We start from the raw sequence: 18,981 nt of genomic DNA on the forward strand, positions 1-18,981 counted from the left end.
TCTCCCCTACTAACTCTAGGCCCTTGGATGGGTGGTGCTGGGTCTGATTCATCTTTGGTTCATTCATGGCACCCTGAATCACACTTTGTGGCTATTGGGACTTAACTGTTACTGAAGGTGAATGAGTTCTTTGTCAGCTACAGTCGGTCCAGCCACAATCATCCAGATGGCCTCCACTCCACACTGTGTTAAGTTCCTTTTGTACGAGGTGGTTGCCTGACTGTCTCCAGGTGCCTATGACACCTAGGGTTGTGTCATAAAGGGGGTGCGAGCCCACCCTGATGCTGAATGTAATTTGTGATGCACAGATGCCGTGGTTTTGGGGGTGATTAGGGCTTCCCTGATAGCTCAGTTGGTAAAGAATCCGCCTGCAATGCGGGAGACCTGGGTTCGATCCCTGGGTTGGGAAGATCCCCTAGAGAAGGGAAAGGCTACCCACTCTAGTATTCTGGCCTGGAGAATTCCATGGCCTTTCCATGGGGTCACAAAGAGTTGGACACGACTAAGCGACTTTTTCACTTTCAGGGCCTGTTACCTTGCAGTTATCTCTTGAAGAAAGTCGCTCTCCACGTGACCGTCAGGCAACTGGATGAAGGTCACCTCTTCGTCTAGAAGCCAAAATCCAGTGATGGCTCTAAGACAACGATGCTTAATCAGTTTCTGTTGCCTTAGCAACAAGTGGGCTGGGATGCTTGGTAGCGTCTTCTCATGAGCCACCCCTGTGGGCTTCCGTAGCATCTGCCCCTCTGGACCATGATCGTCTCCACACTGAGTGGTGGCTGGTGGCCTGTTTGTTCACAGGCTGGTGAGACTGTCTGTAGGCTTTCGATCACCATCGTACTCCCGACACTTAGCGTGGTACCTCGAACACAAGTGCTGTTCATCAGATACTTCCTGAATTGAATTAACTTAATAAAGGTCTTGCACATAGGCATTCAAGGTATAATGTGCCAACTTTTGCATCCTTGGGTTTTGTCCCTGGAAACATGAACTTTGTGAGAATCCCGGGGAACACTTATTCTAACCAGGGACCAGATTGGCTGACAGGGTCACCACCCTGGGGAATACAGTGACCCCAGAGGGATATGCCTTGTCCTTCTTCTAGCTGCTTTTTGGTTTTGTTTGTTTGTTTTTGGTGTTTCACATGAGCTGTTTTCTAAATAACATGGGACTTGCGGTGACTTGGTGCATGGTAAGCGCTGTGCTCCGTGGGTGCAGAAGTCTGCCATTTGAGGAAGACTGACTGAAACTTCCCATTTTCATTGTTATCAGCCATCCCTTTGTCAGGAGGATGGATTCTCTAACAAGCTATAGCCCCTGGGCGGCGGTACCTGCTGCTTTTGTTAAGGGCGGCATTCGACTGCATGGGTTCTCTGTGTGGGAACAGTGTGTTCGTGTCAGTGTGAGAAACTGGTGACAACCGTCACTTAGTGAAGGCCTCCAGCACACCCCTCCTCCCGCCTTGGAGGTTTTGTTCATTATGGCTCTGAAGTCTCTGTGGGCCCAAGAGACACAGGTCAGAAATAATTCCCCTGTGACAGAGATGCTGCTGGGCTCGGCCAGGGTCACACGAGGAGTTCACGGAGACAGGATTCCCTTCACTCCAGGACCCTTTCTGCCTCTTGGGAAACCTCCCATGGGCTGTATTGTTTTAGCACAAACGCCAGGCGGAGACTGATTCGATAAGCTGCCTCGCTGATAGATAGCAAGGCCAAAGGAAACCCGGAAACTTGCAGACGTGAGTGTAGTCAGAGAGATGGTGGTTACAAAGCGGATTTAATTTGAAGAAGTCATGAGTTTTGGAGAGTTTTTCAGCGGGGGACTTCTCTAGGGGTCTAGTGATTAAGAATCCACCTACCAGTGCAGGGGCCACAGGTTTGATCAGTAGCCTGGGAAGGTCCCACGTGCTGCGGAGCCCATGCACCGCAACTGTTGAGCCCACACTCCACAACAAGAGAAGCTGCCACTCGAGAAGCCCACACACCGCAATGAGAGAGTAGCCCCCGATCGCTGCAACTAGAGAGAGAGCTCGTGCAGCAACAAAGACCCAACACAGCCAAACATAAATGAATAAAATTATATATATAATAAATATTAATATGCATGCACTCATGCTAAGTCACTTCAGTTGTGTCCGACTCTGTGCTACCCCATAGATGGCAGCCCACCAGGCTCCTCTGTCCATGGGATTCTCCGGCAAGAATCCTGGAGTGGGTTGCCATTTCCTTCTCCAAATATAAATATATAAAGGAAATTTCTCAGCAAGAAATGCACTCTTCTTACCAAGCTGGGCAGCAGGCAGCCTATTCCCAGGGCATGGTGAAGTAGTCATCTCTTTCTTCCCCAGCACTTTCTCCTTGCCCTGGTTGGCCCAGCAGTGAAAGTTTTATAAACACTGGGCACTGTGCACTTAGGCCAGGGCTTGACCACAGACTTCTCGATTGATGAATGCTGTAGCCATTCTTTAGATGTGGGCCCCTCCCTTTTTTTTTTTTTTTTTAACTGATACAGCTGAAGGTTCAACTACATTCAGCTTCTAGGGAAGGCATGAGGCCAGCTTTTCATCATAAAATTCAAGAGAGAAAAGTGTAAGCCATATTCATTTAAATTAAAATGATGTCATGGTGGCAAGCAGGCAGCTCAGGGACTCTAGGATAGCAGGATTTCATGCTGAAAGAGCGTGAGTGGATCTGCTGATGGACAGTTCTGTCCACACAGGCTGCCTATGTTTGGTCATCGGTAATTAGCATACTGTGTGTAACTAATAATATAGAATCACTAGAGTTTTATGGTAGGTGTGATCTACCCAGCAGTGCCTAGAATCGCACAGACTACACACAGCACCTCTCAGACCTTTCTGGAGTTGCAGGAGATTGTGATACCTGTCCCATTGTTGAAAACATGACACTCACGGGCAGCTGAATCCAGTCTACGCTGTTGAGAGCTTATCCACTTATTGAAGGTAGTTGAGGTCCACCCAGCTAAATCAAAGTGAACTGTTCGTGTGGCCCTGGAATTCGTACAGAAAGGGAAAAAGGTCAGGCGGGGACCCTGGGATCGAAGGAAGAGTGCTTTGGTGACCGCTGGTTTGTCACTGTGACAAGACCAGTGTCGTCCGTTCTGGGACCAGAACTGAGGCAGTTGTTTGGGGATCTGAGCTCTCGTCCAAGTTCTTCCCATGCTCTGAGTGACAGGTCTGATTTATCCTTTCCAGGCCTCTCTTTCTTCCATCTGCAAAGTGAACAGAGTTTAAACTGATGTACTCTGAACTTAAGCATCCTATAATCCTGCCTTAAATCATTTCAATCCAAAATGATTAGTAATTATATTAATCAGGATATTCAGAGAAACAGAACCAACAGGCTTCATTTGCTGTGTGTGTGTGTGTTTAGTTGCTCAGTCGTGTCCGATTCTTTGCAACCCTGTGGACTATAGCCCACCAGGGATTTTTCAGGCAAGAATACTGAATCGGGTTGCCATTTCCTGCTCTGGGGGATCTTCCTGACACAGGGATTGAATCTGTGTCTCTTCAGGAGTGAAAAATCTGATCAAGAGATTTGAAGTTCTGTACTTCTGTTCCTCAGTCTGTCCGGATGTTACCAGATCACAGACCCTGGGCTCAGGGTTTTGACTCTGGGAGAAGGGCTGCTTTATTTGGAGCACTTTAATCTCTCTGGTTGTCTTACTGTGACTGGTGCAGGCCTGTAGGATTTGGTTTCAGCATGTCCTTCTGTAAGTGATGAATACTGTGACTACTGTGACAATGTTAACGATTCTCATGCTGACACCACCAGTGGATGCTAGAATTCACAGTGTGATTTTCGAGCCTGCTGCTGCTCTGATGAAGCACTCATCTCTCTCTCTCTCTCTCTCTCTCTCTCTCTCTCTCTCTCTCATAGATATATACATATATGTATCAGTTCAGTTCATTCGCTCAGTCATGTCCGACTCTTTGAAACCCCATAGACTGTAGCATGCCAGGCTTCCTGTCCATCACCAACTCCTGGAGCTTGCTCAAACTCATGTCCATAGAGTTGGTGATGCCATCCAACCATCTCATCCTCTTTCGTCCCCTTCTCCTCCTGCCCTCAATCTTTCCCAGCATCCGAGTCTTTTCCAATGGGTCAGTTCTTCGCATCAGGTGGCCAAAGTATTGGAGTTTCAGCTTCAGCATCAGTCCTTCCAATGAACACCCAGGACTGATCTCCTTTAGGATGGACTGGTTGGATCTCCTTGCAGTCCAAGGGACTCTCAAGGGTCTTCTCCAACACCGCAGTTCAAAAGCATCAATTCTTCTGTGCTCAGCTTTCTTTATAGTCCAACTCTCACATCCATAAGTATACACACACACACACACACACACATACATATATACACACACCTTTATGTCAATTTTAAGGAATTGTTTCACCCGATTGGGAGAGTTGGCAAGTCTGAAATCCACAGGGCAGGCCAACTGTCTGGAATTTTAGGCAAAAATTGATGTTGCAGCCATGGGTCCAAAGTTCAGCATGACAGGAGCCCGGAAACCCAGGCTGGGTTTCCATGTTGCAGTTTGGAGGCAAAATCCCTTCTTCAGGAAACCCCTGTCTTTGCTTTAACACATTCAACTGATTGGCTGAGGCCCTCCCACCTTATGGAGGATAATCTGTTTTATTCAAAGTCTGTTGATTTCCGTGTTGATTCCACCTAAAAAATGACCTTTACAGCAACGTCTAGACTGATATTTGAACAGACATCTGGGTACCATAGCCTAGTTGAGCTGACCCATACTGTTAACTATTACAGAAGTCAAGCTGTAAACTTTTTATTTGTAATCTAAGTCATGGCTATGGACTAGAAAAAAACACTAGTCTGAAATTAAATCATGTTGTCTTAGTATAATGTGTCAGTTCTTGCATTGAACCATTCGTTGGGTGTTATTAAGCACCCATGTGTAAGGCACTGTGCTTTAGAGCAGGAAAGCAAAGACAAGCCCTTTACTTTCAAAGCAGTCAGCATCTACTCCAGAGGACAGACAGACGAAAAAAGAGATGATTGCAACGTGGTTGTCTGTACTAGAGCAGTGAGGTGAGGTAGGGGGTGGTCTTGGCGGGAGAAAGGTAGATCAGGGAAGGCTCCGTGGAAGAGGAGACACTTAAGCTCGATCTTGAGGGGTAATTCCGAGTTCTCCAGGGAGACATTCCCAGCAGGACACAATGTATGCAAAGGTGTAGGCAATAAAAGGCTATCACACTCATGAAATGGCCAAGTATTCAGAATGTTTGGAGACTTCTGTCACATAGTAGGTGCTTGAGACTCAGTATCTGTTGTTATCATCGAAAAAAATTAAGGTGTGGCAGGTGTTATATTTTATAGTTTCCTGGTTAGGAAATAACCATCACTATCAGGCCATCAGTAAGGTATGATGATTCTCGGCCTTTAAAAATTGTCAGTATAATGTATTTAGATGGAGTCTATCAAAACTTGTTTAATTTTCCATTCTACCTAAAAATATTTTCTTGTCCATACTGGATTAATTACAAAGAGAATTAGAAGTTTATGTCTCTTTAGGATTTATCTTATAAGGTAGGGACTCTAGACCAAGTCTATTGTTTAGGTTTCTAAGATTTTTCTCTGAACCAGTGATGTCACCTTGAGCGAATCAGTCTACTTCTTCAAGCTTTAAATTCTCCTCTTTAGAGAAGGGAGTTGGGCTGGTTTTTAAAGGTCCACCAGAGGCTATTCTATGATCTCTAAAAGGAAATTGTTATCTCCACTGTGCCTGGTTATACAGGCGGATTTCTGCAGCATAAATCGTTGATAACCACACCTTTCTCAATAGTTACTGGTTGCAATGCAAGTCTCACCACTTTGAGTATTACACATTTTTCAACTACTTTATTAAGTATTTTCTCTGTGTGTATGTAGAATAACCCTGCAAAGTAGATATCATTTCCATTTTATGGTTGAAGAAAACAGAGGCTCAGACAACTTTAATAATGTCGCTCAGGTGGTCATGGGGAAGTTAGGGGTTGAACTCTGACCCTTTGGCACCAAAGTCTGCATTCTTTATCAAGGATTGTGAACTGTGAGCCGTGGTATACGGTTATTACTATAAGAGAGTGTCTTGTGTATATAGCAGGGGTGAAATGATGTTTTGTAAAAAGACAAGTCTCCACCTGAAACTTACAGTGTTGTAAATCAACTATAGGTCATTAAAAAAAAAAAAAACTCATTCTCTGAAAGCCATCTGTGCAACATTTTAAATGGTGAAAGAAAAGAGGTACTTTTTGGTATGTTGACCAACAGGGCCATGAGTTCTAATGTCACTGTGCAGCATTTCAACCATAGGAAGAAAATACTATTTCCATTATAGGAGAAGAGCCGGAAGCCACCTGCTGAATAAGTAACAAAACTCTGATCCTTTGACTCCATGCGCTTGCATGCAGCTTCTGCCCACAGTCCATGATAATTCCTCTCGACACCTGCTTCTTCTTGGGGTCTTGGCTGCTCCCTCTGTCTGGGGGATCATTTCACTAACTTTGAAACAGCATTCAGGTCTCAACTTGGTTGCCGTCTTGAAAGGCTGTTTCTTGGTCTTCCAGTTTATATTAGACACTTGTCCCTCACAAGCTCATCATCCTGTTTTATGTCTCTGTTACCCTGGGATATTTTTCCTTATTTATTTACCTGTTTGTTTGACTGATTCCTCCCATCTGAGTAAAGCTCAGTGAGAGCAGAGACTTTTGCTCTTCTTTACTGCTCTAGCCTCAGCATGTGGAGTAGCGGCCTGTCCTGTCTGTTTAACCAATCCATCCAACCATCTCCCCTCACTTCTCTTCCTCCCTCCTTCCTTCCCCACTTTTCCCCTCCCTCCATATATCTGTCTATAAAATGGTTTGGCTTTATATATATAGGATGAAGCAGTATAGCTGCTTCTCCAATTAGAATGTGGGAAGACCCTCACATTTCCTTTATAGTTAACCACTTAATAGCTGGGGCTTCCCTGGTGGCTCAGTAGTAAAGAATCAAGAATCTGCCTGAAATGCAGGAAACATGGGTTCGATCCCTGGTTTGGGAAGATTCCCTGGAGGAGGGAATAGCAACCCACTCCAGTATTGCTTGGAGAATCTCATGGACAGAAAAGCCTGGCGGGCTACAGGTCATAGGGTCACCAAGAGTTGGATACAACTGAAGCAACGGAGCACACACACACACTTATTACTTGTGTTTTTCTCAGATGCTCCCTTTTTGTATTAAGTCCAAGATAGGGCAGAATGCTGAGAAATTGAGTTTTAGTTATAAAACTCTGATTTTTGAAAACTTGTTTCTCACCACCTATTTTTTTGTCTTGCTTTGTTTATCTTGCCAGGGTTCTGTGCCTGAATTACAAAGACAGCTCTTCAGCCAGCTCATTCCAGATGAATGAATGATTACGTGAAGTGTGGTCTACACTTCCTCTGGGGGTAAGTTCAAGGCCCTTGTACATCTCGAGAGCGATAAGGTCTGGTGGTGTTTATGTGCCTGTTTCCCATGTTGCTCTATTAACTGCTCTTTGTGTGCAGACCTGAGCAGGGAAAGCTGGTGTAGATTCCTTTAGTGGCTGGTGGCCAAGGTTTCTGCAAGAAGCGGCCACCAAATCTGAGTGGCTTTTTACAAATGCCCCTTAATTTGATGTGCTGGCTGATCCTGTCTCTGTGGAAAAGCGTATGTCCATCTTTGCTGAGAGTTTAGGTAGAGAAGCTGAAGTCAGGGAAGTTTGAACTCCAAACCAACTAGGACCTCCTGCTGAAGAACAGATTGTGCATGCTAAGTAGCCTCAGTCATGTCCGACTCTTTGCAATACTATAGGCTGTAGCCCACCAGACTCCTCTGTCCATGGGATTCTCTAGGCAAGAATACTGAGTGGGTTGCCATGATTTTCCAACTGAGGGATCAAATCCGTGTCTCTTACCTCTCCTATACTGGCAGGCAGGTTCTTTACCACTAGGACCACCTGGGAAGCCCTGAGAGCAGACTAGAGAGTATCATTTCTCATGGCAGTTGTAAGATCGGGACAGCTCAGAGGACTTGGGCACTGGAAGCCACCAAGGAGAGGTCAGGTCTCACCCCCGGTGTTGAGGCTGTTTTCGTTCTGACTGGTGCATCTTACTAGTTGGTGTATTGGTTGTTGCAGGGTAAATGTTACAGCGGGAAATCTGAGCAGTTCCCAAAGCCCTGTTTGGAATGATTGCAGGTAGTTCCTTGGAAAGGTGTGCAGTGTCTGCAGTTCATGCTTGTTTTGGTAAAACACACACACAGGCAAAGCTCCCCAGGCTGAAGTCTGTCTCATCTCTCCTGGGCCCCTTTGTGCCTTGTGGGTCTCAACTCAGGGTGCTGCCTCCAGAGACTGTCCCCGAGCACCCAATATGTGGTGGCCACCCAGCCACCTGCTAAACTATTACTTTTTTATTTACTTTTATATTTACTGAAATGTTTTTTAAATTGAAGGGGGCTTCCCAGGTGGCTCAGTGGTAAAAAATCCGCCTGCCAAAGCAGGAGACGCGGGTTCGATCTGTGGGTCAGGATGTGTATGAACATGCTTAATCACCATCACTCCATGAGAAAAATGTTTTTCTTATTCCCATCTTACAGAAGAAACTGACCCAGGAAAGGTCAAAGGCAGGATTCAAAAACTCAGGCCATGTCACTCCCCCAAAATCTAAACTTTAGGCTTTTCAAACAGGTGTCTTTCAGTCCTGGCTTTTGAACTTCGTGGAAACATAAGTGAAACACCCCTCCGAGGCTAAGTGGATATTCCTTCTGAATATTCTAATGTAGATGACACAAAGGCTGGTGAATACAAAGGTTACCAGCTGCTATTAAAATGTGTACCTTTCGTGTGTGCTGTATTTGTAAATAAACCCAGAAATGTTAGAAAACTTCCTGCTTGCAGGGAACATAGTGTAAAACGTGATAATTGTGCGAAGGAGCATTTCACATTTTTAAAACAGTAAGAAGCAAGTTGAATCTTCAAAATCTCCTCCAGAGCACAAATTTCTCACCATGTGACACTAACTGTGCCTCTGGTGTCCTAGGCAAGTTGGTTGTGCAGACGGATGCCCCTCGAGACCTAGGATTTAGCCTTCCCAAGTCAGGGAGTTGGGACTGTTGCTTAAGTGAAATTGTCTTCTTTGTGGTTTATAATTTACATCCAATATTGCAAAGTGGGGGGCTTCTGGCTGGTTCTGGGCTGTGGATAAGCTCTGGTTGGCCTGCAAAATATGTCCCTGACAAGTATTTTCAGGTTATGTAAGTTAGCTGCTGACCTGTAAAAAGTGGAAAAATTTACATGAAAGCAGCATTTTCAGTGTTTCTTGAAAAGGAGTTTCGGCTGGCGCATCCCCAGGCTTCTGCATTCCCAGATGGCAGTGATGAGCTGGCCCTTCGGGATGGGTTGTCATGGGCCAGATGGCCACAGTCCCTGCTGCTGTGCACAGTCTCAAGGCACTGAGTGTCAATTGCCATTTTTCGTTGACTTAAGTAGTTTTATTTCTAGTAGAACTGGGAGAAAAGTGAAAAAAAGTGCAATCTACTTCTGTATCTGTAATGGAAAAATAGAAGATGTTTCTGGAGAGTTCCTTTTTTTTTTGGCCACACCTTGCAACATGTGGGATCTTAGTTCCCCAACCAGAGATCAAACCCGTGCCCTCTGAGTTGGAAGCAAAGTCTTAACCACTGGATGGCCGGGGAAGTTCCTAGAGCTTCTTATTTTAAGGAAAATAGAACAGAGCATTTGTGTGTGTGTGCTGAAGGATACTTGTACACATTTCATTTGCTGACAAATGGTTTCTGTTTCTTAAGAATGTAGCTCCCAGTCCTGCTTCACTCATTCGTTTCAAACAGCCCTGTTAGGAGACTGATCCGTCCTCTGGACGGTAAAAAATTTCCTTCTGCATTCAGACACCATTCTTTTGCTTCATTTTAGGTCCTTTCTTTCGGCAGCAAATTCTCCCTCACCTTCCTTGAGCTCAGTTCTTGGGCCTCCTGGCTGGTGGACTGGGAACCGTCTATACATGCGTGGGGACTCGGGAAGTAGGTTCCATCCTGCCTTCGCCCCTGGGGCCCCAACGTTTCCCAGACTTCGTGGCACCAGAGAGGGCCTGTGGCCTCTTTTACTCTGAGTGGGGTGACGCAGACTGAAGCCTTTAGGACTGTCTTCCATGTGCATTTGATTTTTAGCGAAAAACATAATCTGGTGTTGTCCATCTGTTCTGTTTTACACGGTGGCTCTGGCTTCATTGTGAAGATGGTCTAAAAGGAGGTGGAGAGCCGGGAAGAACCGTGAACCTGACTGCTGCTGTCTGTAGGGTGACGGGTAGAAGGGGGGTGTAGAATGTGTGTGCGGATAATGATGGAAAGGCTGAACTTAATTAGTGGAAGTTTTAGGATGACTCATCTGAAGTCCGGGGAAGGAGTTCTCATCTATCAGTTGGTGACTTAACAGTGGAATGTGCTTTCTAATAGAGCTGGGAACTTCCCATCCCTCCGTGTATTTAGGGAGAAGGGAGGGGTCCATCTATCAGGATCCTGGAGACGGTTCTCAAATTGGAAGCGGGACCAGGACCAGGCTTGATAGATGGATGACCCGCAGGGTCTCTTCAAAAACTCAGATTCAATTATTCTGAGTTAAACTGATTAGGAACCTTTCAGCTAAAACAGTTTCACTTTAGTCCACGAAAAGAAAATATTGTGAGTGGAGTGAGAGGCAGAATTTAACACTTTTTAATTACATTGAGTTCTGGGCAGATTACTTGTATTTTCTTAACTTCCAACATAACCCTTCAAAAATGTTGTAAACAGATGTGTCTAGTGATTAGTATTTATAAGACAGGATTTTACAAGCATAGTTCCTATTAATGATTTTTTTCTACTAAAATTTTTTATTTTAATAATACCTTATCTGAAACTCATTTTGTAGTTTTATTTCCATTGGTAGCATGATTTTTAATACACATTTTGTCATTTATATAAAATATTACCTGTTAGTTGGTACAAAGTATTCTATTTAGTTTCAAAACTTAGGATTTGGGGGAATTCCCTGGTTGCCCAATGGTTAGGACTCCATGCTGTCACTGCCGAGGGTCTGGGTTCAATTCCTGGTCAGAGAACTAAGGTCCAGCAAGCTGAGCACTGCAATCAAAAAGAGGAAAAAAAAAAATTAACTCCCCAAATTTAGAATTTTATACATTGTCAATAATTGTTAAACGTTAAAGTGTATTTAATTTGGATATGGGGACTCGGAGAAAAAAGATCCTTTAAAGGAAAGCTTTTTTAAAGAATTTGCTCTAAATCTTAATTTTTATGTCACTTAATATTTGCTCATTCTTGAAGTAACTAACTGCTCATTTGGTTAAATTGTTAGGGCTTAATTGTTATGAAATATAAGGTACTACTTGGATTTCATAAATATTTACACTGTAAAATCTTTCATTTTCATGATAACTATCTTCATTAATTTTTTTTGCACATTTGATGCTTTCAAAACACTTAGAAAAAGATTGTATTATGAAATTTAGGTGTTCTGTGGTTTTAAAGCAACCACATACCATGTTAGTATTGCATCTTGAATTATCTTAACATTGACTATAGATTTTGTAGGCACCTCCAGTTTGCTTTTGAAAAACTTGAAAGTTAATTTTGCTCTCTATTTTGTCCTCATTTTGTAAATACTAAGTTTTTCATTGATTTACAGGAACACTGTTGTCTTCTTAATCCACACTTGTGAAGTTGTGGTTTTAAAGCAACACTTTACCATGCTAGCATTGCATTTGGAATTGTCTTAGAGTTGACTGTTGACTTGAAAGGTGCATGACCGTGGGCTGTTCACGCATCTCTGTGAGGCTAAGGCAGCCTGGAATATGCAATGCTACAGGAGAACAGCTGGACAGTTTCAAGTACAATCTCTCTGGAAGATGTGCTTGGTGGGCATTTATAATGTGTGAATGGCTTATTTTAAATGGGTTTTAGAGTCTTCTGACACAAATATGTAGACTGCACTGGATGCTCCTTTTTAAAAAAAGTTTTTATTTTTATTTTATCTGTTTGTTTGTTTATTGGCTGTACTGTGCAGCTGGCAGGATCTTAGTTCCCTGACCTGGGATTGAACCCCGGGCCCTCAGCAGTGAAAGTGTGGAGTCCTACCCTTGGACTGCGGGGGAATTTCCAATGTTCTTTTCTTTGCCTGTTCACCCCCACTGCCATCATCATCATCACTCCATTCACTCACTCACTCATTCACTGACTCAATGGATATTTATTGATTTATTAGGTATTCACCATGTGCCAGGTACTTTTTATAGTACTAGACATAACAGTAGGCACTTCACAAGATCTCTGCTCTGCATTCTCTGGAAGGTCTTTTATTACACAGTCTGCACGTATTATTTTACTTAATCCTGACGACAGCCCTGTGAGGTAGGTAGTAGTATCTCCCTTTCGCAGATTGAGAAGCTGAAAAGTGATGAGTCTCGTGTCACGCCGCAGGGTCTGAGGTCAAGGAAGAGGGACCCTAAGGTCTGGGGCATGAGCTGCTTTGCTGGTGCCTGGGAGCAGTGGCTGGGTTGCAGAGGAGTTCCGTGTGTCAGTTGTGTGGGTCTCCCGTGTCCCACGTGGGAGGGAAACCTTTCAAACTGTGGGAGTTTGGATATGAAGGCCAGCCACGTACAGTTTCACTCAGCTCTGGGCTAATTCAGTTGCGTTTGGTTTTAGAAACAGACTTGTTAAGATTTTTGCCTTTTGATGAAATGGGGAGGAAGGCCACCTCAGGTGGATTTTATTTGGATTTATTTGGATTTTAGGGTTTTCACATGAATATTTTCCATGTTTCCTTTTCTTCTGGTGTGGCCTTCATCTAGGACATTTTTGCAAAGGTATCGCTCAATTCCGTGTCTTTTCAGCCCATGTTATTTGAAATACTGCTTTTCCATCATGACGAAGGAGCAGACTGAAAGCTCTTTTAGCACGTTAGCGTATGGTGGAGGTTTTCCACATTTGTGTTATTTCCTCAAAGGTGGATGTTTCTATTTCTGAGAGATTCTTCTATCTTTTCGGAGAAGGCAATGGCACCCCACTCCAGTACTCTTGCCTGGAAAGTCCCATGGACGGAGGAGCCTGGAAGGCTGCGGTCCATGGGGTCGCTGAGGCTCGGACACGACTGAGCGACTTCACTTTCACTTTTCACTTGCATGCACTGGAGAAGGAAATGGCAACCCACTCCAGTGTTCTTGCCTGGAGAATCCCAGGGACGGCAGAGCCTGGTGGACTGCCGTCTATGGGGTCGCACAGAGTTGGACACGACTGAAGTGACTTAGCAGCAGCAGCATTCTATCTTTTGCGATCCTGTTTGGATAAAAGTAATTTATGTTTTTAGTCTTTATTATTACTACTATACATGTGTGTGTGTGTTTACTCATGTGTGCATAGTCATGTCTGACTCTTTGCGACCCTAAGGACTGTAGTGCACCAGGCTCCTCTGTCCATCGAACTTTCCAGTCAAGATTACTGGAGTGGGTTGCCACAAGCCCGCATCTCTTAAGTCTCCTGCATTGGCAGGCAGATTCTTTATCAACTGTACCTCCTGGGAAGGCAGTATGTGTGTATGTGTGTATATGCTTTTTTTTTAAACCAGGTGAAGCCCTTAGAATTGACTATAGATTATTAATAAAAAATGATGCTTGATGGGATATTCTTTCTGTATCATTGTGTGTTTGATGTCAGAAGTGAAGAATATGGCAGGAATTGAGTGTCTTGATTTTTAAGCAGAGAGGTTATTTCTGAGAGTTCATATTCCTTTTTTTTGTTCCTGACTTTCTTTTATTGTTGCTATTATTATTTTAATTTATTGGAAGTGTAGACACATGTTGTGTTAATTTCTGTCACAGAACAAAGTGAATCAGTCATATGTATTCATGTATCCCCTCTCTCCTGGATTGCCCCTGTCCCAGCATACTCCTTTTAAAATCGTATTCTTAATGTCAGTTTTTCTGTAACTACTTATAGATTAACTACTTATATCTTTTTATGTTTTTATTCTAGATAGACATTATTATCCACCCCATTTTATGGTGAGGGTAATGGGATTTCAGTTCAGTTCAGTCACTCAGTCGTGTTCAGCTCTTTGCGACCCCATGGACTGCAGCACGCCAGGCCTCCCTGTCCATCACCAACTCCCGGAGCTTGCTTAGACCTATGTCCATTGAGTCAGTGATGCCATCCAACCATCTCATCCTCTGTTGTCCCCTTCTTCTCCTCCTGCCTTCAATCTTTTCTAGCATCAGGGTCTTTAGAAGGCTTCTAAGTCACTAAGAGATGAATTTCTAACTCATGTCTCCTGTGAAATCTGAGATATTTCCACTACATTTTATGTTTATTAAACATTTCTTATTAGCTGAAAGTTTGTTCCCTTTTACCAACCTCTCCTATTTCTCCTTCCTCCATCCTGGCAACCATCTTTCTACTTTGTGAGTGTGTTTGTGTCACTTCCTTCTAACCTTTTATTAGGAATATCTGCAAAAATACAGAAAAGTTCAAAGAATTGTATAGTGAATAGTAGACCTAGACAGCATATTAAAAAGCAGAAACCTAGAGACATTACTTTGCCGACAAAGGTCCGTCTAGTCAAACCTATGGTTTTTCCATTGGTCATGTATGGATGTGAGAGTTGGACCATAAAGAAAGCTGAGCACCAAAGAATTGATGCTTTTGAGCTATGGTATTGGAGAAGCCTCTTGAGAGTCCCGTGGACTGCAAGGAGATCCAACCAGTCCATCCTTAAGGAGATCAGTCCTGGGTGTTCATTGGAAGGACTGATGCTGAAGCTGAAACTCCAATACTTTGGCCACCTGATGCAAAGAACTGACTCACTGGAAAAGACCCTGATGCTGGGAAGGATTGAAGGCAGGAGGAGAAGGGGACAACAGAAGATGAGATGGTTGGATGGCATCACCAATTCGATGGATGTGAGTTTGAGCAAGCTCGGGAGTTGGTGATGGACAGGGAAGCCTGGCGTGCCGCAGTCCATGGGGTCTCGAAGAGTCGGACATGCCTGAGTGACTGAACTGAATAGACCCATAACTTAAATTCTACTCTGTAATTGTTACAATTTTGCTATATTTGCTTTTACATGTGTCATTTTGCACTGTGTGTTTGCAGACAGAATATTTCTTTAGTAATTTACATAATGCTCAGATCTTTGCCAAGGAATTCAGTTTTAATGACTATTAATGCATATATCCTGTTATATTATAATATTATGTCAGAATGAAGCATTAGAAAGATAAAGTCTAGGTTTTATGATGTGGAAATAATGCTGGGTTTTGTAATTTTGGGATGAAGTACTAAACTGAGAGTATTTTGCTGTAGTTGGACGAAGTCTAAGGAACTTGAAAAATCTAACATAGTTTGAAACCCCAAGTGACTCTATAAATTCATAGAACAAAAGTTACTTGGGTGACCTCAGTGATAAAAAATGGAATCAGACAATGCAAACCCATTGGAAGTGTCTGAGGAATGTTGGAGATAAGTCAGTCTTTTGAGCAGTTCTGACTCGGAGTGATCTGTGTGTATACAGAATATCAAAAGGTCAGAATTGTCTTAATAGGGATACAAAAATACTTCCTTGGAATTACTTGTTCTTCTGATAAGTTTTCCACCTCAGAAACATATTCGTTCTGATATAATTCCCTTTCTCTCTTTTGTATCAAGGAGTAGTTGTTCTGTCTCAGGGTTGTTTGGAAGAAACATGCTTGTTTTCTGTTGGCTGATACTTTATTTTTTGGGTAACAGAAATGATGGTGCTGGGTCTAAAGGAATAGGAGCTCAGTGACTTAAACTGCACCCTTCTTTTGTATTTATCTAGACTTTTTTTTTTAATACAGACACAGGTCAAATGAACATTTTGGGAATTCCCATGTTTTCTGTTATATGACTTGGCTTCCGTGGCAACCTTCTGACTTCAGTCCCAGGGCTTGTGGTTACTTGGGTGGCAGGTCTTGGTGTGGCCTTAAGAGAGTCACTTGAAGCCTTGTTTCTGACGAGGGGCTTGGAGACGGGAATTTTTTATTCTTCTTTCTCCACCAGCACTAAAAATTCCTTGGTTCTGTGTTCACTAATACAAATTTTTGTGGAGGTTAGATGGCTTTTTATAACTACTGGGCTAATGATGTTTTGTGATGGCTCTTATTATGTGTCAACTAAGGTTAGAAAATGTATCTTCAAACGTGTATGAACTACATGGAAACTGTGTGGAAACAGAATTCAGTTTGCCTGTGTGTGAGTGTGTACCTGGGTGTGTTGATGTATGTATGTGTACATAAATACTCATTTTTTCATGCAAGATGAGGAATTAAAAGCTTGTGTGTCTAAAGCAGAATCTTGTCTTTAGTATTACTTAAAAATCTTGTCTGCTGCATGTATGGATCCACTCATATTTTTTTAAAACAGGTCTTTTTAAAACAAATTTTTGCTTTTTAAAAAATATTTATTTGGCTCTACTGGGTCTTCGTTGTGGCACACGGGATGTTTGGTCTTTAGTTGTGACGTGTAGAATCTTATATGCAACTTGTAGGATCTGGTTCCCCAATCAGTGATCGAACCAGGGCCCCTATTTGGGATGGTCACCCACTGGGTGACCACTTAGCCACTGAGTCACCGGTGAAGTCCTTCATTCACATTTTTCATGAGAAGTGCTTTCTGAAAAAAACTGTTGTCATGTGTTTGTCCAGAATAACTGGGAAACCTCTGCTTAAACTGTTTTCTTCTATGAACTATAATTTCAAAGATTGAAACTTAAAATGGAAAATCTTACTGCAGAGATGGAATCTTATTCTCTCATTCAGCACCCCCTCCCCAATACCTCACCTTATCTTTTGGGGATTCTTGAAATGGGGGGTCTTTTTTCAAAAGCTACAGCAAGACTTCAAAACCTGTGAAACTCTGGTTTATCACTCTTTTTTTTTAAGGGCAGGTAATGCATTTTTTTTTGGAGAAAATAGCCACCTTTTGGAATAACAGGGACTTCTAGTGTAAGGCTCTGTAGTTTTCAGCTCTCTGGAAAACGAAGTAACTCCAGCAAGGCACAGAGAGTGCACACCCTCTATTTTGCAAATCACAAAATGATTTTGAACGGCTGCTCTTGAGGCAGGGTTTTTATGGCCGACATTCCAGCTGTGGTTTTGGAGACAGAATGTTTACTACCGCTCAAACACCAGGATGGTAGGTGTATATTCTTCCTGCCAAGGGGCTTAAAAAAGCAGCTGAGGCACCCTTCGAGTGAGTAAACCTTTATTCAGCAAACTGGGGAGCCGCGTTCCTATGGAACTTTGGTGGTAATTCTGGAATGCGGAGCCCACAGCAGCGTAGTCATGGGCGAGCCCGGCGGCTCCAGGCCTGATGGCAGGCTGTTCTGGCTAATCGCTGCCGGCAGCCCATGGAAAACCACTTTCTGGTTAAGCCTGCATCATACTCTTCCACCAATGGAAAAAATTGAACATGATGAGGGTGTGTAGCTAGCAGACAAAAATATATCCAGCATTGCACAGAATCTGTTTTTAGCTCTTAACGGCCGAGCATTTGAAGTGTTAGAACGTTGTTTCCTGCCTTACCATGGGCAGAAAGAAGAGGGAGTCTGTGGATGTATAGAGAGACCCTAATTAAAAGAGCCTGAGAAGCACTGGCTACATCCAGAGTTCTGGCAAAGGTAAGGCTATAAATGTTCATTTCCCCCCTTTTGCAGTTGAGGCTTCATTTTATGCGTGAGAGATCAGCGTTCCTTGAAATATTCCTTTTTATTTCATTGGGTGCTGTACTTGGGCAGCCCACGTTGGTGGGCACAAGGGAACAGGCCCTTTCAAGCTGGAGTGTGTGGCTGCTTTCACTCACCTATTGGTGATTGATGGCGGTTTCCCTACCTGTTTTACCACTGAACTCTCCCAAAGTGGATGGGTATATGCTGTAGGGATTTCTTTTTTCTGATATGTCAAGGAAGTTCCATTTCTCAGTCTGATCACATTAAAGCATTAATGGCCATGACCTTATCTTTACCAGTTACTTCTTTGAGGGCCCAGAAAGAAATGAAAAGTGTGCAGAGATTATATTTTACAGTTTCCTGGTTATTACATAACTTTATCAGGCCTTACTTTGGAGCTGAGTAAGCTCTTTCATTGAAGAATTTCTTTTCAAACTTTTAATTGGATGTTCACTCTTTATTCATGTTTATCCTTAACTTTTCCTCAAACTTTCTGAAAAAGAAATAGAATCCCTTGTAATCTGTGTGTGTTGGGAGGGGAACCTTATTGTAAGTAGAAGACTGATTCAAGTCATAATCCCTCCAAGGTGGCTCATTCATCGGGCATTTGTCTGAGCTCTGAATTTATCAGCAGCGCTGGAGGGATGGATTCGGCAGAGTACCTCTCTCAGCTTTACGTTAATTTGGGCAAGCGTGTAATTCTCAGAAAATTGGTAGGTGGAGAGACAGAAATAGGAAGCTTTACTGAAGTCACTGTAAATTTGGAAGGTTATTTATAGAATTTCTGAAAAGTCAGTATGCTGCAGAACAGCGACTGGAGTTTTCCCTAACTCGTTTTCATCATTTCACCATGGCCCTCTGTCCATCACACTCAGGAATTCTAAAGTTTTATACTTTCAGTAGAATGAGATAGTGCTATGAGTTATTTCAGGGAGGGTAATGTGTGGGCCTCTTCAGTGGGTGTCTTCCTTTATAGAGAAGTGTTTGGGGGCTGGAGGAATGTGAGTGTTGCCCAGGTAGGTTAGAATTAATAGGGACGTTGGTAGAAACGTAGTAATAAAGGTTTTATTTATTACGCTTCCTTTGCATGTAGAAAGTGAAGCTTTGGCAGGGCTGGCAACCATTCAGAGCGGGGAAGAAGGAAGCCCCAGCTGCCGTCTTGTGTAGTCACATTAACACTTGTCAGCCCCTTGATTTTCACCAGAGCTTGTAGA

The 18,981-nt window shown here is 43.2% G+C and overlaps 1 protein-coding gene across 4 annotated transcripts in view; it reads left to right on the top strand.

Moving 5' to 3' along the window:
• Positions 1-18,981, top strand: part of TIAM2 (TIAM Rac1 associated GEF 2) — a 239,432-nt gene that overhangs the window by 82,461 nt on the left and 137,990 nt on the right. For 3 of the 4 annotated variants that reach the window (XM_061428385.1, XM_061428388.1, XM_061428386.1), the window contains exon 2: positions 7,355-7,448. The gene's annotated coding sequence lies outside the window, so the exon portion shown is untranslated. Of the gene's footprint in view, positions 1-7,354; positions 7,449-17,424; positions 17,720-18,981 lie in introns of those variants that run through there. The other variant, XM_061428387.1, reaches the window with a different exon arrangement.

This window comes from Bos javanicus, chromosome 9, assembly GCF_032452875.1.
Source record: "Bos javanicus breed banteng chromosome 9, ARS-OSU_banteng_1.0, whole genome shotgun sequence".
In the NCBI taxonomy this organism is placed as follows: domain Eukaryota; kingdom Metazoa; phylum Chordata; class Mammalia; order Artiodactyla; family Bovidae; genus Bos; species Bos javanicus.